The sequence below is a fragment of the Dendrobates tinctorius genome, unplaced genomic scaffold (genome assembly GCF_039654945.1).
Source record: "Dendrobates tinctorius isolate UK_male_01 unplaced genomic scaffold, ASM3965494v1 ptg000126l, whole genome shotgun sequence".
NCBI classification, from domain to species: Eukaryota; Metazoa; Chordata; class Amphibia; order Anura; family Dendrobatidae; genus Dendrobates; species Dendrobates tinctorius.
The window spans coordinates 26,542,784-26,567,435 of record NW_027361794.1 but is presented as its reverse complement, the minus strand read 5'-3'; the positions used below and the strand labels follow the sequence as shown (position 1 = coordinate 26,567,435).

The 24,652-nt window shown below is 50.9% G+C and overlaps 1 protein-coding gene across 1 annotated transcript in view; it reads left to right on the top strand.

The window, feature by feature from the left end:
- LOC141047205 (uncharacterized) overlaps positions 1–24,652 on the top strand; it is a 126,720-nt gene that overhangs the window by 51,089 nt on the left and 50,979 nt on the right. The gene's annotated exons all lie outside the window — the stretch shown is intronic.

The window sequence follows — 24,652 nt, the reverse complement described above, 5'->3', positions numbered from 1 at the left end:
AAGTAACACACTACGCCACCATGGACTCAGATCCTGCAGTGCCAGACGTGTCCCACTGCTTAAGCCTGTACATGTCCGGGCCTGTCTGAAGTTTGCTAGAGAGCATTTGGATGATCCAGAGGAGTTTTGGGAGAATGTCCTATGGTCTGATGAAACCAAACTGGAACTGTTTGGTAGAAACACAACTTGTCGTGTTTGGAGGAAAAAGAATACTGAGTTGCATCCATCAAACACCATACCTACTGTAAAGCATGGTGGTGGAAACATCATGCTTTGGGGCTGTTTCTCTGCAAAGGGGCCAGGACGACTGATCCGGGTACATGAAAGAATGAATGGGGCCATGTATCGTGAGATTTTGAGTGCAAACCTCCTTCCATCAGCAAGGGCATTGAAGATGAAACGTGGCTGGGTCTTTCAACATGACAATGATCCAAAGCACACCGCCAGGGCAACGAAGGAGTGGCTTCGTAAGAAGCATTTCAAGGTCCTGGAGTGGCCTAGCCAGTCTCCAGATCTCAACCCTATAGAAAACCTTTGGAGGGAGTTGAAAGTCCGTGTTGCCAAGCGAAAAGCCAAAAACATCACTGCTCTAGAGGAGATCTGCATGGAGGAATGGGCCAACATACCAACAACAGTGTGTGGCAACCTTGTGAAGACTTACAGAAAACGTTTGACCTCTGTCATTGCCAACAAAGGATATATCACAAAGTATTGAGATGAAATTTTGTTTCTGACCAAATACTTATTTTCCACCATAATATGCAAATAAAATGAAAAAAAAACAGACAATGTGATTTTCTGGATTTTTTTTCTCAGTTTGTCTCCCATAGTTGAGGTCTACCTATGATGTAAATTACAGACGCCTCTCATCTTTTTAAGTGGTGGAACTTGCACTATTGCTGACTGACTAAATACTTTTTTTCCCCACTGTATATACATGTGTCTAGATCTATTCATTCGTTTCTTTATTTAACCGGTCGCTGTGATTTTACTGTATTGGAAGAATTGCCGGCTTTTGGTAAAGGACATGCTGCGAGGATCGGATCCGATCAAAAATCGCATGATGGGAGAAGCACCATAGAATAACATTGGGACGAATGCAATGAGATTTTTTATCGCATTGCATTCGTCCGATTTAATCGCTAGTGTGACTCCGGCCTAATAAGCCGAACCTGAGATTTAAAAAAAATGTATATTATTTCTTATTAATAAAACATTTATTTTTAATTGATTAAAATTTAGATCCTTACAATTTAATGTTTATCTAATGGTTTATTTCATCCTATGTCTCTTCCACATCGGATCCGCGTGCAGGAGCTTGTTAGTATAGCCGAGTGGTCTGATTGTCGGGCGGCAGAGCTGGAGGAAGCTGAGGCAGATCTCTAGGAGTTCGTGTCCGAGATTTGCTTTTCTTGCTCAGTATATATGTGTTTTTTTAATTTTCCTTATTTTTTTCCTTTTGTTCACCAACCTGTGAAATTATAATAGACATGTGAATATAAGAACAGCTTCTAACTCTTACTATGAATATTTATACTGTCTGCTAACTATGAACTTTCACATCTGTCATCTGACATGTTTTTGAAATCTGTGTGTACTTAATGCACCACCTATGTATGCGTCATGTGGTAATTCCTGAAGAAGAGGTTCAAAAAAAACCTTGAAACGTGTAGAATAAACCACTGTCAAACTTTATTACCCTTCCGGAATGTCATCGTTTGGGCAGCGCGGACGAAATCCACGTATTCCTTTGCAGAGTTATGGAAATTATTGAAGCAGGCCAAAAGTAAAAAAAATGTTTCTAAAAATATTAAAAAAATAAAAAATATAACAGTTCAGATCCCCCCACCCCTTTCACACCATTCAAAATAAAACAAAAGAAAAATCAAACATACACAAGTTTGGTATCGCCGCGTTCAGAATCGCCCGATCTATCAATAAAGAAAGGAACAACCCGATCGCTAGACGGCGTAGTGAGAAAAAAGTCAGAATGCCAGAATTACGTTTTTTTGGTTGCAGTGACATTGCAATATAATGTAATAACGGATGATGAAAAGATCGTATCTGCACCAAAATGGGATCAATAAAAACATCCACTCGGCAACAATAAGCCCTCACCCAACCCGAGATCATGAAAATGGCGCAATTTTTTTCCAACAAATTTTGTTGTTTTTTCACCACTTAAATGAAAAAGAACTGAGACCTGTCTGGTGTCTATGAACCTGTAATGACCTGGAGAATCATAATGGCAGGGCAGTCTTAGCATTTGTGGAATATGGTAAAAAGAAAATCCAAAAAACGTTGTGGAGTTACACTTTGTTTGCAATTTCACCACCCTTGGAATTTTTTTCCCATTTTTGAGTACACGATATGGTGAAACCAATGATGTCGTTCCAAAGCACAACTTGTCCCGCAAAAAACAAGTCCTCACATGGCCATACTGACGGAAACATAAAAAGTTATGGCTGTGGGAAGAAGGGGAGCGAAAAACGGAAACGCAAAAACGAAAAAGGGCAAGGTCTGTAAGGGGTTAACAAACCCTATTTTTCCTCCCCATTCTCCTCCTTAACCCTTTCTCCCCTTTATTCTGCCTCTTTCATGACTTTACATTTCTCTTTTTTGCTGTTGTTTGGTTCTTGTCTGTATTACTGGGTATTTATAATCGGTCTCCCCCCTTTTTCTTTACCCCATTTATGTAAATAAATCCTTAATAAAAACTACTTTACCATAAAAGGCGCCCGCTGAGCGCCCAAGGCACGCGGCTGATCTGTGCGGATTTGGGGCTTTTCTCTAATAAAATCGCAGGTAAAAAACTGCAGAAACTTTATTAAGTGCAGAATCAAAGCTTTTCTGTCCTCTAAAAAGCGCATTAAGGCTGTGTGCCCACGATGCGATTTTTAAGCGTTTTGCTGCGAAAACGTTTAAAAATCTTGTACATGACGCACCCCATGCATTACTACGGCATTCCGCACATGCTGTGCTAATGCTGCGCTTTTTTCGGCGGCGGAATCACATTGCGGAAAAAATCGCAGCATGCTCCTTCTTTTGTGCGGAATCGCAAAGAATTGCCGCGATTCCGCACCCATAGGAATGCATGAGAATCGCTGACTTCCCGCATGTGGCTATGCCCACCATGCGGGAAGTTAAGCATCTCATGTGCGGTTGGTACCCACGGTGTGGAGGAGAGGAGACTGTCCTCTAGGCCCTGGGTACCATATCCCTGTATAAAAAGAATAAAAAATAAAAAATCGGGGTATATTTACCTTCCGGCGTCCCGCGCTGCATTCCCGGCCTCAGCGTTCCCAGTAATGCCTTGCGGCAAGGTCCTGTGATGACATGGTCTCGCGAGATCGCTATAGTAACGCGAGACCAACGTCATCACAGGTCTCGCAAGGCATTACTGGGAACGCTGAGGCCGGGATGGCAGCGCAGGACGCCGGAAGGTAAATATACCCCGATTTTTTATTTTTTTATCATTTTTAACATTTTATCTTTTACTCTTGACGCCGCATAGGCGGCCTCAATAGTAAAAACCTGGTCACACTTGTCAAACACTATGTTTGACGAGTGCGACCAACCTGTCAATCACTTTCCAAGCGATGCTTCAAATCGCTTGGAAAGTGCTTGAGAAAATCGCGGCAAAATCGTGAACAGAATTGCGGTGAAATCACGTGGAAAAAAACGCGTGATTTCTGGGAAGGAGTCCGATTTTCATTGTGCGTTTTAAAACGCTACGTGGGCACATAGCCTAAAACCGCAGCTTCACATCTGCACCAAGAACGCATCAAATAAGGGGGAGAAGATCGTTATTGTAGATGGTGCGGATCCTGCAGAAAACAAAAAACACCGTATTTCTGCAATGTGTGAACACGGCCTTACAGGCACAAATAAGCCGGATGTCGTATAGTGACGCTACATAAAGAGGAGAACGTTCTGGAGGCTCCGACTGTCCCGGATACAGCGGACAGTCCCAGATTTGGGTCTACGCCCTGCAGTCTCAGGCGTCTGCTGTATTTCTCTCACTACCAGCGTCCCTCTGACAACTCCTCCTGCTGGGGGAGAAAGCAGTGGTAAATGGCCGTGGATTAGGGTGAGGCCAAAATTTGCTGCTATGCGCGCCGCATGCTCTGTGCCTCTATCTGTGCTTCAAAAGTTGTGAGGTGTGCACAGTTACTTGGTGTAACACTGGTGGATGTGGACCCACTGCACCATCAGCCAGGCTTACCCTAGAGAGGTGTAACTGGGTGTCCACCAGGTCTTCACTAGAGCTACTGGTGGAGAGGATAGGCTGGACAGCCGGTAGACACCAGGAACTACTCCAGGGTAGTACCCAAGATAACCTCAGCTGATTGGTGGGTCAGAGACTCGCGTGTAAGGTACAACAGGCAAAGTGAACTGCCTAGGAACCAACATCCAGCAGAGAGCGGATGGTGGAGCTGCCTAATATAGGACCTGCCGGCACGGGATAGGCTGGGGAACCTAATCTGTGAAGGACACAGCAGGGTTAAATTCCTGTAGAGACTGGCCAATCCCCCAAGGCTAAATGGAAGCAACATGCTGAGAAGCTGCAGTGACCATAGTGAGTAGGGAGGCGCTGAGAGGGCATGTGAGGGATCACCATAACACCTTGTTAGGACTCGGAGCCCACTCAGATATCCCTGAGCTGAACCCCGTGCTGCACCTCGGAACAAATGTAATATTATCTTCACAGCAAGTGGTAAAGAAATCAGTGACACCTGTAAGATAAAAATGCCCATTACACCCTTAGATGACTACCCTGATGAGCACAGTGTCTGAAATGGGGACACTTTAGGGGGTTGTATGTTGTCCACAATCATCGGGGGCTTTACAATTGGCCCCCACAAGAGAGGACTGCCAAATTAGTGCTCCAAAAGCAAAACAGTGACTCTCCCCATTGGAGCCCGGCCGTGTGCAGTCAATCCTGGCCTCAGGTTTGGGAGAAATTACCGTGTGACCTGTGGCTCCATTTTGACTCTGTGAAATTTAAAAATTGGAGTCAAAGACATTTCACCTCGTACACACGCGGCTCCGCACCGTACACCTTGTACACACGCAGCTCCGCTCCGTACACCTCGTACACACACGGCTCCGCTCCGTACACCTCGTACACACAGGGCTCAGCTCCGTACACCTCGTACACACAGGGCTCCGCTCCGTACACCTCGTACACACAGGGCTCCGCTCCGTACACCTCGTACACATGCAGCTCCGCTCCGTACACCTCGTACACACACGGCTCAGCTCCGTACACCTCGTACACACACGGCTCAGCTCCGTACACCTCTTACACACAGGGCTCCGCTCCGTACACCTCGTACACACAGGGCTCCGCTCCGTACACCTCGTACACACAGGGCTTCCCTCCGTACACCTCGTACACACAGGGCTCCGCTCCGTACAAATCGTACACACAGGGCTCCGCTCCGTACACCTCGTACACACAGGGCTCCGCTCCGTACACCTCGTACACACAGGGCTCCGCTCCGTACACCTCGTACACACAGGGCTCCGCTCCGTACACCTCGTACACACAGGGCTCCGCTCCGTACACCTCGTACACACAGGGCTCCGCTCCGTACACCTCGTACACACAGGGCTCCGCTCCGTACACCTCGTACACACAGGGCTTCCCTCCGTACATCTCGTACACACAGGGCTCCGCTCCGTACAAATCGTACACACAGGGCTCCGCTCCGTACACCTCGTACACACAGGGCTCCGCTCCGTACACCTCGTACACACACGGCTCCGCTCCGTACACCTCGTACACACACGGCTCCGCTCCGTACACCTCGTACACACAGGGCTCCGCTCCGTACACCTCGTACACACGCGGCTCCGCTCCGTACACCTCGTACACACGCGGCTCCGCTCCGTACACCTCGTACACACACGCGGCTCCGCTCCGTACACCTCGTACACACACGCGGTTCCGCTCCGTACACCTCGTACACACACGCGGCTCCGCTCCGTACACCTCGTACACACGCGGCTCCGCTCCGTACACCTCGTACACACGCGGCTCCGCTCCGTACACCTCGTACACACGCGGCTCCGCTCCGTACACCTCGTACACACGCGGCTCCGCTCCGTACACCTCGTACACACGCGGCTCCGCTCCGTACACCTCGTACACACGCGGCTCCGCTCCGTACACCTCGTACACATGCGGCTCCGCTCCGTACACCTCGTACACACGCGGCTCCGCTCCGTACACCTCGTACACACAGGGCTTCCCTCCGTACACCTCGTACACACAGGGCTCCGCTCCGTACACCTCGTACACACAGGGCTTCCCTCCGTACACCTCGTACACACAGGGCTCCGCTCCGTACACCTCGTACACACGCGGCTCCGCTCCGTACACCTCGTACACACGCTGCTCCGCTCCGTACACCTCGTACACACGCGGCTCCGCTCCGTACACCTCGTACACACGCGGCTCCGCTCCGTACACCTCGTACACACGCGGCTCCGCTCCGTACACCTCGTACACACGCGGCTCCGCTCCGTACACCTCGTACACACGCGGCTCCGCTCCGTACACCTCGTACACACGCGGCTCCGCTCCGTACACCTCGTACACACAGGGCTCCGCTCCGTACACCTCGTACACACAGGGCTTCCCTCCGTACACCTCGTACACACAGGGCTCCGCTCCGTACACCTCGTACACAAGCGGCTCCGCTCCGTACACCTCGTACACACGCGGCTCCGCTCCGTACACCTCGTACACACGCGGCTCCGCTCCGTACACCTCGTACACACGCGGCTCCGCTCCGTACACCTCGTACACACGCGGCTCCGCTCCGTACACCTCGTACACACGCGGCTCCGCTCCGTACACCTCGTACACACGCGGCTCCGCTCCGTACACCTCGTACACACGCGGCTCCGCTCCGTACACCTCGTACACATGCGGCTCCGCTCCGTACACCTCGTACACACGCGGCTCCGCTCCGTACACTTCGTACACACGCGGCTCCGCTACGTACACCTCGTACACACGCGGCTCCGCTCCGTACACCTCGTACACACGCGGCTCCGCTCCGTACACCTCGTACACACGCGGCTCCGCTCCGTACACCTCGTACACACGCGGCTCCGCTCCGTACACACGCGGCTCCGCTCCGTACACCTCGTACACACGCAGCTCCGCTCCGTACACCTCGTACACACGCGGCTCCGCTCCGTACACCTCGTACACACGCAGCTCCGCTCCGTACACCTCGTACACACGCGGCTCCGCTCCGTACACCTCGTACACACGCGGCTCCGCTCCGTACACCTCGTACACACGCGGCTCCGCTCCGTACACCTCGTACACACGCGGCTCCGCTCCGTACACACGCGGCTCCGCTCCGTACACCTCGTACACACGCGGCTCCGCTCCGTACACCTCGTACACACGCGGCTCCGCTCCGTACACACAGGGCTTCCCTCCGTACACCTCGTACACACAGGGCTCCGCTCCGTACAAATCGTACACACAGGGCTCCGCTCCGTACACCTCGTACACACAGGGCTCCGCTCCGTACACCTCGTACACACAGGGCTCCGCTCCGTACACCTCGTACACACAGGGCTCCGCTCCGTACACCTCGTACACACAGGGCTCCGCTCCGTACACCTCGTACACACGCGGCTCCGCTCCGTACACCTCGTACACACAGGTCTCCGCTCGGTACACCTCGTACACACACGCGGCTCCGCTCCGTACACCTCGTACACACACGCGGCTCCGCTCCGTACACCTCGTACACACGGCTCCTCTCCGTACACCTCGTACACACAGGGCTCCGCTCCGTACACCTCGTACACACGCGGCTCCGCTCCGTACACCTCGTACACACGCGGCTCCGCTCCGTACACCTCGTACACACGCGGCTCCGCACACCTCGTACACACGCGGATCCGCTCCGTACACCTCGTACACACGCGGCTCCGCTCCGTACACCTCGTACACACGCGGCTCCGCACCGTACACCTTGTACACACGCAGCTCCGCTCCGTACACCTCGTACACACACGGCTCCGCTCCGTACACCTCGTACACACACGGCTCAGCTCCGTACACCTCGTACACACAGGGCTCCGCTCCGTACACCTCGTACACACAGGGCTCCGCTCCGTACACCTCGTACACATGCAGCTCCGCTCCGTACACCTCGTACACACACGGCTCAGCTCCGTACACCTCGTACACACACGGCTCAGCTCCGTACACCTCTTACACACAGGGCTCCGCTCCGTACACCTCGTACACACAGGGCTCCGCTCCGTACACCTCGTACACACAGGGCTTCCCTCCGTACACCTCGTACACACAGGGCTCCGCTCCGTACAAATCGTACACACAGGGCTCTGCTCCGTACACCTCGTACACACAGGGCTCCGCTCCGTACACCTCGTACACACAGGGCTCCGCTCCGTACACCTCGTACACACAGGGCTCCGCTCCGTACACCTCGTACACACAGGGCTCCGCTCCGTACACCTCGTACACACAGGGCTCCGCTCCGTACACCTCGTACACACAGGGCTCCGCTCCGTACACCTCGTACACACAGGGCTTCCCTCCGTACACCTCGTACACACAGGGCTCCGCTCCGTACAAATCGTACACACAGGGCTCCGCTCCGTACACCTCGTACACACAGGGCTCCGCTCCGTACACCTCGTACACACACGGCTCCGCTCCGTACACCTCGTACACACACGGCTCCGCTCCGTACACCTCGTACACACAGGGCTCCGCTCCGTACACCTCGTACACACGCGGCTCCGCTCCGTACACCTCGTACACACGCGGCTCCGCTCCGTACACCTCGTACACACACGCGGCTCCGCTCCGTACACCTCGTACACACACGCGGCTCCGCTTCGTACACACACGCGGCTCCGCTCCGTACACCTCGTACACACACGCGGCTCCGCTCCGTACACCTCGTACACACGCGGCTCCGCTCCGTACACCTCGTACACACGCGGCTCCGCTCCGTACACCTCGTACACACGCGGCTCCGCTCCGTACACCTCGTACACACGCGGCTCCGCTCCGTACACCTCGTACACACGCGGCTCCGCTCCGTACACCTCGTACACACGCGGCTCCGCTCCGTACACCTCGTACACACGCGGCTCCGCTCCGTACACCTCGTACACACAGGGCTTCCCTCCGTACACCTCGTACACACAGGGCTCCGCTCCGTACACCTCGTACACACAGGGCTTCCCTCCGTACACCTCGTACACACAGGGCTCCGCTCCGTACACCTCGTACACACGCGGCTCCGCTCCGTACACCTCGTACACACGCGGCTCCGCTCCGTACACCTCGTACACACGCGGCTCCGCTCCGTACACCTCGTACACACGCGGCTCCGCTCCGTACACCTCGTACACACGCGGCTCCGCTCCGTACACCTCGTACACACGCGGCTCCGCTCCGTACACCTCGTACACACAGGGCTTCCCTCCGTACACCTCGTACACACAGGGCTCCGCTCCGTACACCTCGTACACACAGGGCTTCCCTCCGTACACCTCGTACACACAGGGCTCCGCTCCGTACACCTCGTACACACGCGGCTCCGCTCCGTACACCTCGAACACACGCGGCTCCGCTCCGTACACCTCGTACACACGCGGCTCCGCTCCGTACACCTCGTACACACGCGGCTCTGCTACATCCACCCTGTAAACCCTCCTGACCCCACACAGAAACTTCCCCTCATCCAGCACCATGACAACCAGCACAGCAGAGTCCTGCACACACTGAGGCCCCTGATCATGTGACCCCTGACTCCTCCCCTCCTGTGACCTCATCACAGGTCCTGTGCACACAGAGCAGCCATATATGTGGAGTGCGGCTCTGCAGGTTAGTGATGGGCAGTCCGGCTCTTCTGGCTCCTTTCTCCACTGTTCTCCCTCCTGTCCCTTCACTATAAAGCCTGGGCCTCATTATACAGCTGTACAGGGGTCTAGTGAAGGCTTTTTAGCCCTTTCCTCAGACTGTAGCTCCTGGGAACAGGCCCTCACTCCTGTCCCCTCACTATAAAGCCTGGGCCTCATTATACAGCTGTACAGGGGTCTAGTGAAGGCTTTTTAGTCCTTTCCTCAGACTGTAGCTCCTGGGATCAGGCCCTCACTCCTGTCTCTTCACTATAAAGCCTGGGCCTCATTATACAGCTGTACAGGGGTCTAGTGAAGGCTTTTTAGCCCTTTCCTCAGACTGTAGCTCCTGGGAACAGGCCCTCACTCCTGTCCCTTCACTATAAAGCCTGGGCCTCATTATACAGCTGTACAGGGGTCTAGTGAAGGCTTTTTAGCCCTTTCCTCAGACTGCAGCTCCTGGGATCAGGCCCTCACTCCTGTCTCTTCACTATAAAGCCTGGGCCTCATTATACAGCTGTACAGGGGTCTAGTGAAGGCTTTTTAGTCCTTTCCTCAGACTGTAGCTCCTGGGAACAGGCCCTCACTCCTGTCCCTTCACTATAAAGCCTGGGCCTCATTATACAGCTGTACAGGGGTCTAGTGAAGGCTTTTAGCCCTTTCCTCAGACTGTAGCTCCTGGGAGCAGACCCTCGCTCCTGTCCCTTCACTATAAAGCCTGGGCCTCATTATACAGCTGTACAGGGGTCTAGTGAAGGCTTTTTAGCCCTTTCCTCAGACTGTAGCTCCTGGGCACAGACCCTCACTCCTGTCCCTTCACTATAAAGCCTGGGCCTCATTATACAGCTGTACAGGGGTCTAGAGAAGGCTTTTTAGCCCTTTCCTCAGACTGTAGCTCCTGGGAACAGTCCCTCACTCCTGTCCCTTCACTATAACGCCTGGGCCTCATGATACAGCTGTACAGGGGTCTAGTGAAGGCTTTTTAGCCCTTTCCTCAGTCTTTAGCTCCTGGGAACAGTCCCTGACTCCTGTCCCTTCACTATAAAGCCTGGGCCTCATTATAAAGCTGTATAGGGGTCTAGTGAAGGCTTTTTAGCCCTTTCCTCAGACTGCAGCTCCTGGGTTCAGGCCCTCACTCCTGTCCCTTCCCTATAAAGCCTGGGCCTCATTATACAGCTGTACAGGGGTCTAGTGAAGGCTTTTTAGCCCTTTCCTCAGTCTGTAGCTCCTGGGATCAGGCCCTCACTCCTGTCCCTTCACTATAAAGCCTGGGCCTCATTATAAAGCTGTACAGGGGTCTAGTGAAGGCTTTTTAGCCCTTTACTCAGACTGCAGCTCCTGGGATCAGGCCCTCACTCCTGTCCCTTCACTATAAAGCCTGGGCCTCATTATACAGCTGTACAGGGGTCTAGTGAAGGCTTTTTAGCCCTTTCCTCAGACTGTAGCTCCTGTGCACAGACCCTCACTCCTGTACCTTCACTATAAAGCCTGGACCTCATTATACAGCTGTACAGGGGTCTAGTGATGGCTTTTTAGCCCTTTCCTCAGACTGTAGCTCCAGGGCACAGGCCCTCACTCCTGTCCCTTCACTATAAAGCCTGGGCCTCATTATACTGCTGTACAGGGGTCTAGTGAAGGCTTTTTAGCCCTTTCCTCAGACTGTAGCTCCTGGGAACAGGCCCTCACTCCTGTCCCTTCACTATAAAGCCTGGACCTCATTATACAGCTGTACAGGGGTCTAATGATGGCTTTCAGCCTTTTCCTCAGACTGCAGCTCCTGGGAACAGGCCCTCACTCCTGTCCCTTCACTATAAAGCCTGGGCCTCATTATACAGCTGTACAGGGGTCTAGTGAAGGCTTTCAGCCCTTTCATAGAATCATAGAATCATAGAATCATAGAATCGTAGAGTTGGAAGGGACCTCCTGGGCCATCTGGTCCAACCCCCTGCTCAAAGCAGGATTCGCTAAATCATCCCAGTTAGATGTCTGTCCAGCCTCTGTTTGAAGACTTCCATTGAAGGAGAACTCACCACTTCTCGTGGCAGCCTGTTCCACTCATTGATTACTCTAACTGTCAAAAAGTTTTTTCTAATATCTAATCTGTGTCTCCTCCCATTCAGCTTCATCCCATTGCTTCTAGTCTTTCCTTGTGCAAATGAGAATAAAGTTGATCCTTCTACAATGTGACAGCCCTTTAGATATTTGTAGACAGCTATTAAGTCTCCTCTCAGTCTTCTCTTTTGCAAACTAAACATTCCCAAATCCTGCAACCTTTCCTCATAAGACAGGGTTTGCAGACCGGTCACCATTCTGGTCGCTCTTTTCTGAACTTGCTCCAGTTTGTTGATGTCTTTTTTAAAATGTGGTGCCCAAAATTGGACACAATATTCCAGATGAGGTCTGACCAAAGAGGAGTAGAGGGAAATAATTACTTCACGTGATCTAGACTGTATGCTTCTGTTAATACATCCTAGAATTGCATTTGCCTTTTTTGCTGCTGCATCACACTGTTGACTCATATTCAGTCTGTGATCTATTAGTATACCCAAGTCTTTTTCACATGTGCTGTCACTTAGCCCTATTCCTCCCATTCTATATATGCTTTTTTCATTTTTATTGCCCAGATGTAGTACTTTGCATTTCTCCCTGTTAAAAACCATTCTGTTAGTTGCTGCCCACTTCTCCAGTTTATTTAAATCTTTTTGAATCCTCTCTCTCTCTTCTCTAGTATTAGCTATCCCTCCTAGCTTTGTGTCATCAGCAAATTTAATCAGTTTACCCTCAATTCCTTCATCTAAATCGTTGATAAAGATGTTGAACAATACAGGGCCCAGGACAGAGCCCTGTGGTACCCCACTTGAGACATTCTTCCAACTGGATGTGCAGCCATTTACGACCACTCTTTGGGTCCGATCACTAATCCAGTTATGAATCCACCTAACAGTTGCCTTGTCCATTCCATACTTAGTCATTTTTTCAATAAGGATTGTATGGGAGACTTTGTCAAATGCTTTGCTGAAGTCAAGATATACTATATCTACAGCATTTCCTTGATCCACCCAATCAGTAATACCATCATAGAAGGAAATTAAATTAGTCTGACATGACTTATTAGTTACAAACCCATGCTGACTCTGTTTAATCACTTCATTCTTATCCAGGTATTGACATACATGTTGTTTAATAATTTGTTCAAAGATCTTTCCTGGTATAGAAGTCAGACTCACCGGCCTATAGTTGCCTGGGTCCACCTTCTTCCCCTTTTTGAAGATAGGAACAACATTTGCTCTTCTCCAGTCTTCTGGCACTTCTCCTGTTCTCCAAGAATTTTCAAAGATTATGGAGAGGGGTTCAAAAATTTCTTCTGCTATCTCCTTCAGTACTCTGGGGTGTAATTCATCTGGACCTGGAGACTTGAATACATTTAGGTTAGCTAAGTGTTTCCTCACTATCTTTCTGTTTATAGATATCCTGGATTCTTCTATTCCCTTAATAGGACAGTGAATAACAGTTGATGTTACATTTCCTTTCTGAGAGAAAACAGATGCAAAATAGGAATTTAAAAGTTCAGCCTTCTCAACATCCTGTCTTACCATTTCATCATTTTCGTCCTGTAAAAATCCTATAGCATCTTTGACTTTTCTTTTACTTTTGACATATCCCCAAAATCCTTTATTATTGCTTTTGACATCTCTTGCAAGCCTCAATTCATTTTCAGCTTTAGATAATCTGATTTGTGCCTTGCAGGTTCTGCAGACAGCATTATATTCTTCTTTAGATATGCCTCCTTCTTTCCATTTTATAAACATTTTTTGCTTCCTTTTTAGCATGTGCTTAAGTTCTGTGTTCATCCATCCTGGTTTCCTTAAATGCTTCCTATTCTTCCCTCTTTTCGGTATTGTTAACAACTGTGCTTTGAGAATTTCATTTTTCAAGATTTCCCATCCTTCCTGGACATTTTTGTCTTTAAGGATATCCAGCCATTGGATCCCTCCAATTCTCTTTCTGAATCCCTTAAAATCTGCCTTTCTGAAATCTAACCTTGACGTCTGAGTCTTCACAGGTCTTCCGCCTCTAGTTATCCAAAATTCTAAAATAGCATGGTCGCTACCTCCTAGGGTCCCAGCCACTTTTACCTCCTCAACCATTTCCTCCCTGTTTATAAGGATTAGATCCAAGGTAGCAGTTCCCCTTGTTTTCTCCTTTACCTTTTGGAAGATAAAGTTGTCAGCAAGAGAGGATAAGAATTTCCTTGACCTGTTAGTTTTACCTGAGAGAGATTCCCAACAAATGTCTGGATAGTTGAAATCTCCCATGACAACTATGTCATATTTTTTGGAGAACTTGGCCATTTGATGCATAAAGAGTTCATCCATATCTTCAGCTTGCACAGGCGGCCTGTAGTAAATGCCTACAATGGTGTCCTTTCCATTGTTCTGTCCTTGTATTCTTACCCAAACAGTTTCCACAGAACTCCCAGTCTCTGAAGCTTCAATCTCTGTGCAGATATACGCGTTTCTAACATACAATGCGACACCCCCTCCTCGTTTATCAAGTCTGTTTCTTGCAAATAAGTTGTATCCTTCTAGTCTTGTATTCCAATCATGTGTATCGTCCCACCAAGTTTCAGTGATTCCAATGACATCATATTTCTTTTCCTGTGTTAGTAGTTCCAATTCTCCTTGTTTGTTGCCCATGCTTTGTGCATTAGTATAGAAACATTTTAGTTTGTGATTGGTTTCTCTTTCTCCAATATTTTTTTTAATTAGATTCTTTCGTCTTTGTTCTTCCTTTCCGCTTCTAATAGCAGAGTTCTCAGTAGCATTTGTCAGGTGTATGGCTTTTTCTGGTCTTTTGCTTCCCTTCCCATGTTGTTCTAGTTTAAAGCTCTCCTTACAAGTGTAGCAAGGCGACTTCCAAATACATGCTTTCCAGTCTTCGTAAGGTGCACCCCATCTCTAGCAAGTAGTCCATCGTATAAGTAGTTCACTCCGTGATCCAGAAATCCAAATCGTTGCTGACGGCACCATCGACGTAGCCAGTTGTTCACCTGCAGAATCTTATTCCACCTCCTTGTTCCATGGCCATCCACTGGGAGGATGGAAGAGAAGACCACCTGCGCTCCCAGTTCTTTCACTTTCTTGCCTAAGTCTTCAAAGTCTCTGCAGATGGTTTCCAGGTCGTTTCTTGCGGTGTCATTTGTCCCCACATGTAGTAGCAGGAATGGGTAGTCATCTGTAGGTCTGAAGAGTCCTGATATCCTGTCAGACACATCTTTAATTTTTGCACCTGGAAGACAGCACATTTCTCTTGAAGTTATATCCGGTCTGCAGATAGCGGCCTCTGTTCCTCTCAACAGGGAATCCCCCATGACCACCACTCTCCGTTTCTTCTTCACAACATTTTTCTTTCTCCATCCAGGAGGACTCTGAAGGCGTACAAGGTTGCTGTTTGTTGGCAAAGTCTTATCCTGAAGTATTTCTTCATCGTTTTCCTGCGTGAGAGCCTGGTACTGGTTCCTGAGCAGTATGGGTGCTGACTGCCTCCTGATCCTCCTGCTTCTCTGGGTCACATGTCTCCATTCCTCTGTTTCTTCAGGTGCACTTCGAATTTCTTCTCTTTCTGTAACATGAAGAGATAATTCTGCTCTGTCCAAGAACTCTTCACCTTCCTTAATGATCTTCAACGTAGCTAACCTCTCTTCGAGATTTTGCAACTTTTCCTCCAACAGGGTCACAAGCTTGCATTTGTGGCATGTGAAGTTTGGCTTTTCCACTGGTAAATCTGTGAACATGTAGCAAGAAATGCAGCTCACCAAATGGCTCCTGGCCTCTTCCATCTTGAGATTTCTTAAAAAGATGAAAGATGAGCCAAAATTCGCGCGCCGACTGGCGCGCGGTTTCTCCGATTTCCTCTTTTCAGCTGCAACGGCCAAAACCCAGTGATCGTTGAGCTCGCGGAGACTCTTCACTTATCCCAGAAGGCACTGGGAATATGCAAATGATCTCCTCAAGACTCTTCCCCTGGTTTCTCCGATTTCCTCTTTTCAGCTGCAACGGCCAAAACCCAGTGATCGTTGAGCTCGCGGAGACTCTTCACTTATCCCAGAAGGCACTGGGAATATGCAAATGATCTCCTCAAGACTCTTCCCCTGGTTTCTCCGATTTCCTCTTTTCAGCTGCAACGGCCAAAACCCAGTGATCGTTGAGCTCGCGGAGACTCTTCACTTATCCCAGAAGGCACTGGGAATATGCAAATGATCTCCTCAAGACTCTTCCCCTGGTTTCTCCGATTTCCTCTTTTCAGCTGCAACGGCCAAAACCCAGTGATCGTTGAGCTCGCGGAGACTCTTCACTTATCCCAGAAGGCACTGGGAATATGCAAATGATCTCCTCAAGACTCTTCCCCTGGTTTCTCCGATTTCCTCTTTTCAGCTGCAACGGCCAAAACCCAGTGATCGTTGAGCTCGCGGAGACTCTTCACTTATCCCAGAAGGCACTGGGAATATGCAAATGATCTCCTCAAGACTCTTCCCCTGGTTTCTCCGATTTCCTCTTTTCAGCTGCAACGGCCAAAACCCAGTGATCGTTGAGCTCGCGGAGACTCTTCACTTATCCCAGAAGGCACTGGGAATATGCAAATGATCTCCTCAAGACTCTTCCCCTGGTTTCTCCGATTTCCTCTTTTCAGCTGCAACGGCCAAAACCCAGTGATCGTTGAGCTCGCGGAGACTCTTCACTTATCCCAGAAGGCACTGGGAATATGCAAATGATCTCCTCAAGACTCTTCCCCTGGTTTCCTCAGACTGTAGCTCCTGGGCACAGACCCTCACTCCTGTCCCTTCACTATAAAGCCTGGGCCTCTTTATACAGCTGTACAGGGGTCTAGTGAAGGTTTTTTAGCCCTTTCCTCAGACTGCAGCTCCTGGGAACAGGCCCTCACTCCTGACCCCTCACTATAAAGCCTGGGCCTCATTATACAGCTGTACAGCGGTCTAGTGAAGGCTTTTTAGCACTTTCCTCAGTCTGTAGCTCCTGGGAACAGGCCCTCACTCCTGTCCCTTCACTATAAAGCCTGGGCCTCATTATAATGCTGTACAGGGGTCTAGTGAAGGCTTTTTAGCCCTTTTCTCAGACTGCAGCTCCTGGCAACAGGCCCTCACTCCTGTCCCTTCACTATAAAGCCTGGGCCTCATTATACAGCTGTACAGGGGTCTAGTGAAGGCTTTTAAGCCCTTTCCTCAGTCTGTAGCTCCTGGGAACAGGCCCTCACTCCAGTCCCTTCACTATAAAGCCTGGGCCTCATTATACAGCTGTACAGGGGGCTAGTGAAGGCTTTTTTAGCCCTTTCCTCAGTCTGTAGCTCCTGGGAACATGCCCTCCTGTCCCTTGACTATAAAGCCTGGGCCTCATTATACAGCTGTACAGGGGTCTAGTGAAGGCTTTTTAGCCCTTTCCTCAGACTGTAGCTCCTGGGAACAGGCCCTCGCTCCTGTCCCTTCACTATAAAGCCTGGGCCTCATTATACAGCTGTACAGGGGTCTAGTGAAGGCTTTTTAGCCCTTTCCTCAGACTGCAGCTCCTGGGAACAGGCCCTCACTCCTGACCCCTCACTATAAAGCCTGGGCCTCATTATACAGCTGTACAGGGGTCTAGTGAAGGCTTTTTAGCCCTTTCCTCAGTCTGTAGCTCATGGGAACAGGCCCTCACTCCTGTCCCTTCACTATAAAGCCTGGGCCTCATTATACAGCTGTACAGGGGTCTAGTGAAGGTTTTTTAGCCCTTTCCTCAGACTGCAGCTCCTGGGAACATGCCCTCACTCCTGACCCTTCACTATAAAGCCTGGGCCTCATTTTACAGCAGTACAGGGGTCTAGTGAAGGCTTTTTAGCCCTTTCCTCAGTCTGTAGCTCCTGGGAACAGGCCCTCACTCCAGTCCCTTCACTATAAAGCCTGGGCCTCATTATACAGCAGTACAGGGGTCTAGTGAAGGCTTTTTAGCCCTTTCCTCAGTCTGTAGCTCCTGGGAACAGACCCTCACTCCTGTCCCTTCACTATAAAGCCTGGGCCTCATTGTACAGCTGTACAGGGGTCTAGTGAAGGCTTTTTAGCCCTTTCCACAGACTGTAGCTGTTGGGAACAGGCCCTCACTCCTGTCCCTTCACTATAAAGCCTGGGCCTCATTATACAGCAGTACAGGGGTCTAGTGAAGGCTTTTTAGCCCTTTCCTCAGTCTGTAGCTCCTGGGAACAGGCCCTCACTCCAGTCCCTTCACTATAAAGCCTGGGCCTCATTATACAGCAGTACAGGGGTCTAGTGAAGGCTTTTTAGCCCTTTCCTCAGTCTGTAGCTCCTGGGAACAGACCCTCACTCCTGTCCCTTCACTATAAAGCCTGGGCCTCATTATACAGCTGTACAGGGGTCTAGTGAAGGCTTTTTAGCCCTTTCCTCAGACTGTAGCTCCTGGGATCAGGCCCTCACTCCTGTCCCTTCACTATAAAGCCTGGGCCTCATTATACAGCTGTACAGGGGTCTGGTGAAGGCTTTTTTTGCCCTTTCCTCAGACTGTAGCTTCTGGGCACAGACCCTCACTCCTGTCCCTTCACTATAAAGCCTGGGCCTCATTATACAGCTGTACAGGGGTCTAGTGAAGGCTTTCTAGCCCTTTCCTCAGACTGTAGCTCCTGGGTACAGTCCCTGACTCCTGTCCCTTCACTATAGAGCCTGGGCCTCATTATACAGCTGTACAGGAGTCTAGTGAAGGCTTTTTAGCCTTTTCCTCAGTCTTTAGCTCCTGGGAACAGTCCCTGACTCCTGTCCCTTCACTATAAAGCCTGGGCCTCCTTATAAAGCTGTACAGGGGTCTAGTGAAGGCTTTTTAGCCCTTTCCTCAGACTGTAGCTCCTGGGATCAGGTCCTCACTCCTGTCCCTTCACTATAAAGCCTGGGCCTCATTATACAGCTGTACAGGGGTCTAGTGAAGGCTTTCAGCCCTTTACTCAGACTGTAGCTCCTGGGAACAGTCCCTCACTCCTGTCCCTTCACTATAAAGCCTGGGCCTCATTATACAGCTGTACAAGGGTCTAGTGAAGGCTATTTAGCCCTTTCCACAGACTGTAGCTGCTGGAAACAGGCCCTCACTCCTGTCCCTTCACTATAAAGCCTGGGCCTCATTATACAGCTGTACAGGGGTCTAGTGAAGGCTTTTTAGCCCTTTCCTCAGACTGTAGTTCCTGGGCACAGACCCTCACTCCTGTCCCTTCACTATAAAGCCTGGGCCTCATTATACAGCTGTACAGGGGTCTATTGAAGGCTTTTAAGCCCTTTCCTCAGACTGCAGCTCCTGGGAACAGGCCCTCACTCCTGACCCCTCACTATAAAGCCTGGGCCTCATTATACAGCTGTACAGGGGTCTAGTGAAGGCTTTTTAGCCCTTTCCTCAGTCTGTAGCTCCTGGGAACAGGCCCTCACTCCTGTCCCTTCACTATAAAGCCTGGGCCTCATTATACAGCTGTACAGGGGTCTAGTGAAGGCTTTTTAGCCCTTTCCTCAGACTGCAGCTCCTGGGAACAGGCCCTCCCTCCTGACCCCTCACTATAAAGCCTGGGCCTCATTATACAGCTGTACAGGGGTCTAGTGAAGGCTTTTTAGCCCTTTCCTCAGTCTGTAGCTCCTGGGAACAGGCCCTCACTCCAGTCCCTTCACTATAAAGCCTGGGCCTCATACAGCTGTACAGGGGTCTAGTGAAGGCTTTTTAGTCCTTTCCTCAGTCTGTAGCTCCTGGGAACAGGCCCTCACTCCAGTCCCTTCACTATAAAGCCTGGGCCTCATTATACAGCTGTACAGGGGTCTAGTGAAGGCTTTTTAGCCCTTTCCTCAGACTGTAGCTCCTGGGAACAGGCCCTCACTCCTGTCCCTTCACTATAAAGCCTGGGCCTCATTATACAGCTGTACAGGGGTCTAGTGAATTCTTTTTAGCCCTTTCCTCAGACTGTAGCTCCTGGGAACAGGCCGTCACTCCTGTCCCTTCACTATAAAGCCTGGGCCTCATTATGCAGCTGTACAGGGGTCTAGTGAAGGCTTTTTAGCCCTTTCCTCAGACTGTATCTCCTAGGCACAGGCCCTGACTCCTGTTCCTTGACTATAAAGCCTGGGCATGATTATACAGCTGTACAGGGGTCTAGTGAAGGCTTTTTAGCCCTTTCCTCAGACTGTATCTCCTGGGCACAGGCCCTCACTCCTGTCCCTTCACTATAAAGCCTGGGCCTCATTATACAGCTGTACAGGGGTCTAGTGAAGGCTTTTTAGCACTCTCAGACTACAGCTCCTGGGAACAGGCCCTCACTCCTGACCCCTCACTATAAAGCCTGGGCCTCATTATACAGCTGTACAGGGGTCTAGTGAAGGCTTTTTAGCCCTTTCCTCAGACTGTAGCTCCTGGGAACAGGCCCTCACTCCAGTCCCTTCACTATAAAGCCTGGGCCTCATTATACAGCTGTACAGGGGTCTAGTGAAGGCTTTTTAGCCCTTTCCTCAGACTGTAGCTCCTGGGAACAGGCCCTCACTCCTGTCCCTTCACTATAAAGACTGGGCCTCATTATAAAGCTGTACAGGGGTCTAGTGAAGGCTTTTTAGCCCTTTCCTCAGACTGTAGCTCCTGGGAACAGGCCCTCACTCCTGTCCCTTCACTATAAAGCCTGGGCCTCATTATACAGCTGTACAGGGGTCTAGTGAAGGCTTTTTAGCCCTTTCCTCAGACTGTAGCTCCTGGGAACAGGCCCTCACTCCTGTCCCTTCACTATAAAGCCTGGGCCTCATTATACCGCTGTACAGCGGTCTAGTGAAGGCTTTTTAGCCCTTTCCACAGACTGTAGCTGCTGGGAACAGGCCCTCACTCCTGTCCCTTCACAATAAAGCTTGGGCCTCATTATACAGCTGTACAGGGTGTGGTGTAGTTACCACTGTGTCGGCTAGGGGGCGCTGTGTGGGTGTCCCAGGACGGGTGTACAGGCACATTCAGTGTGGTAACAGGAGCAGGGTCCTAAATGACCATTGTGGGTCTCAAGGTGGGTGGCCTTGGGATGCAGGCTCCAGGGTGTATTGATCAGCAGAGGTACTGCTGATCTTTCTGTTACACTGTATCAGGGAAGCCTGTGTGTCTATACAACCTTTGGTGATGTCATAGCCATGTGATCCCCTTTGGGTGTGGTTACAGGGCTATGTAATTGAGGTGTTTGGCACATGTGAGAGAGTGGAGGGAGTCTGTCAGAGTGTGGACAGACTTCCATGTGTCCAGGTGGGACACTACAGAGAGTGGTCTGTGTTCCAAGGAAGGAGAAGCCTTCCTGTGTCTGCGGCTGCAGATAGAGCGCTGCTCTGGACATTGCCCTGGCCTATGTATATTAGTTGTATATGGGGAGGACTACACCTCCCAGCATGTGCTGAGACTCTCGGTCCGAGTCTGAAGCCACGGACGTTTATGTTCTTTTGTGCCTAAGATAGAGGCTATTTTGGTGATACGCTGAGTTATGGTTTATGGAGCAAATAAACCTCATGAACTTTGGGAAGAACCTGCCTCATGATTGTCTCCCGCTGCACCTGAGTGAGTCACATCCCTACAATTGGTGACAGACTGCGGGCAGCGACTCCCAGAAGCACGTGTGGCAGCGCTGGCGATTGAGCCAGGAGAGCAGACGGTCTGACAACCGTGAGTAGTACTGACCGAGGTCAGAGAAAGTGACTGTATTAATATTTGTGGGATACCTCTGAGGAGAAGAGGCATCCGAGAACCTGTGTGGCCGACACAGGTAACAGACAGGAGTCTGTGTTGCACTGACCAGGGTCCGTGAGAGACTGTGTTCCTGGAGGGGTCAGTGAGCAAGGTCCTGGAGGGTCAGTGTTGGGAGGAGCCCTGAAGCACGTGCTATGACCTTGGACCTGGTGAGGCGTGTGTTGGGCAGTCTCAGGCGGAGACGGATGTCCTGAAGAGCACCCGCTGAGCCCCTGGACCTGGTGAGGCTGGTGTGTTGGGAGACCCTGGGAGGAGGGTCGGCTCCCTGAATAGCACCCGGTGTGCCCTGTGTGTTGGACGGTCTCAGGTGGAGACGGTAGGTCCTGAGTGGCACACGAACAGGACATGTGAGAGACTGTGCATGTGTTTTTGTTGTTTTTTTTTCTTTTCCTCTGCAAAACCTGAAGGTGCTTGCTGTGGCTCAGTGGGGTCACGAAGGTCTCGCAGCACAGGGACCTGGTGTTTTCTTTAAGGGATCTGCCCTGGGAGCATTGGTAGCAGACGCTGTCTGTCTACACCATCCTGCTGCAGCTTTATTGCATGTGACTAAGCGGATACAGCAGTTGTGGCTTTACACAACTATTAAGGGTGAGTACCCTGTATTATTGCTGCATAACCCATTATACCTGCACTGGTAAGGCCCTATGGGCGCACTTTTGTGGCTTTTTTATCTTTGAGGGTGACAAGCGGCTTCCAGTAACCCGGCGGGGTTACGAAGGTGACAAGCGGCTTCCGGTGGATCGGCGGGTCCACGAAGATGGCGCAGCAGGAGCTGCAGTGACACCAGCCGCTGTGTATGTGTGTGAACAGCAGCCGGAGGTGCCGGTGATCAGTGACAGCAGGAGCTGTGGTGGTGCCAGCAAAGACTTGTGTGGTATCGTTAAAAGACAAACTGTACTGTGTGAACTGTGGCCTAAGAGGTTCTGCAGGCCGGACATGGGGAAATCCCAAAAGGGGGCGGTGACCCAAAAGGGGGCGGTGACCCAAAAGGGGGCGGTGACCCAAAAGGGGGCGGTGACCCAAATTGGAGTGGTAACCCAAAAAGGGGTGGAAACCCAAAAGGGGGCGGTGACCCAAATTGGAGTGGTAACCCAAAAAGGGGTGGAGTCCCAAAAGGGGGCGGTGACCCAAATTGGAGTGGTAACCCCAAAAGGGGTGGAGTTCCAAAAGGGGGCGGTGACCAAAATTGGGGTGGCAACCCAAAGCGGGGTGGTGGTCCAGAAAGGGGCCAAGTGTGAAGAAGTGACAGCACTGGGTGACTCAGTAGGTATGTCTGGAGTACCGCAGTGTATGTGCAGGTCTTTTTCAGAATGTGGAATATCCTTTCCAGGTAGTAATGATGGGCCACAGATGTGTACAGTGATGCTGCACCGGGAAGGAGCCTTTGGTCGGCTGGACTCAGAGAGTCAGGTGACTCTGACAGGAACTCCTCTCGTTTTCTCTCTGACCGAGAAAAACGTCAGGGTTCACTGTAAACACGGGGTCACGGTGAACTACGCAGTAGACACAGTAGTGTTTGAGGGGACCAAAGGTGGTGAGTGCCAAGGTAGAGGGATACCACGGGACTTAGTCTATGCCTGGGAGAGGGGCCGGGACTTTCTTTTGTTTGATGACGTTTGGTCTGACAATGGAGATGCTTCGACTGTGGGGCCAGCGGACACTGAGACAGTGACGGCTCCTGACATGGACAGGTCAGAGGTAGAACTGACCAGAGGAAGAAGTACATCTGCCCAACTGACGGACCTGACGTCTCGTGATAAGACAGATGGTGGGCTGGGAGATGAGACTACTGGACTAGACACATTGGTGCTGGACGGTAACTGGAGGGTTCACTCGACTGGTGTGACTGACCCAGTGGTACCCTTTGATGATATAATTAAAGAGGTAGTGGTGAGACACGTGCTGGCCAAAAGAGAACAAGATCATGAGATACAGCTGATAAAGGAGACTGTAACAGAACATGTCGAACGGGAAAGAGTCCTAAGGCAAGCAGCTGAGCACAGAGTGGATGAGCTGGAGAAGGAAGTCTCTGAGCTCAGAGGTCACCTGTCAGCATGTAAAACCATGAACAAGACCCTGTTGGAAGATATGGAGGTGCTCAGAGAGGCCCAAGAGAAGCATCAACAGGAGATTCTCAGAAGAGAGGATCAGCATCGCTACCTGGCAGAGGAGCGAGATAAAGTTCTGCAAGAACTCAGTGGAGTAGTAAAAGGTCTTCTGCAGAAGAAGTGGATGGGTGAAGACGTACAGCGGCCGTGCCCGACTGATAGCAAGGCAGAACTGCCAAAGCCCATCTTGGAAAAGGGTCCTGAAGACTGTAAATCTCAGGAAGATGGTGAACCAAGAGCTGCACAAGACAGTCACCCGGTCTTGGCAGATACCTTGAGGGAAGTGTCCGTGGGGAACCCAGAGCCATCTGTCCAGGATGAGAGCAAGTCCATGACCTTCAAGTGCGTGATGGAGGTACCCGAAGACGTGCGAGAAGCGTGTGCCAGCGAAGGTGTGCATGAGACTTTTAAAAAGGCAGTAAAGGCCTATAGTGTGAGCTGGGCACCAGAAACAGACCAGTTGGTGATACTGGCAGAAACGGAAGACACAGAGAGAAGGGTGGCTGTCCTGAAGGAGATGCACCTACAATGTCTCCGCACGAAACAGATGCTCGTGGAGCGTAATAGGAAAGCCGCTCGACGTCTGGAGCTTGCAAGGGAAGCACAAAGTCGGCTGGGCTTTGTGGAAGACATAATTCCGGTACCCAGAAATCTGGTGGGGAAAGTCGTTGGCAGACTTGGAAAGGTGATGCAGGAGATGGTGAATCGATCCTGTGTGAAGAGAGTGAGGATCCCACCTGCTGGTGAAATCCAAGTCGTTATTGAAGATGACATGGTTCCTGTCATTGTGGTTGGTTCGGTGGAAAGCATTGGTAAGCTTCGCATGCTCCTGGAATATCG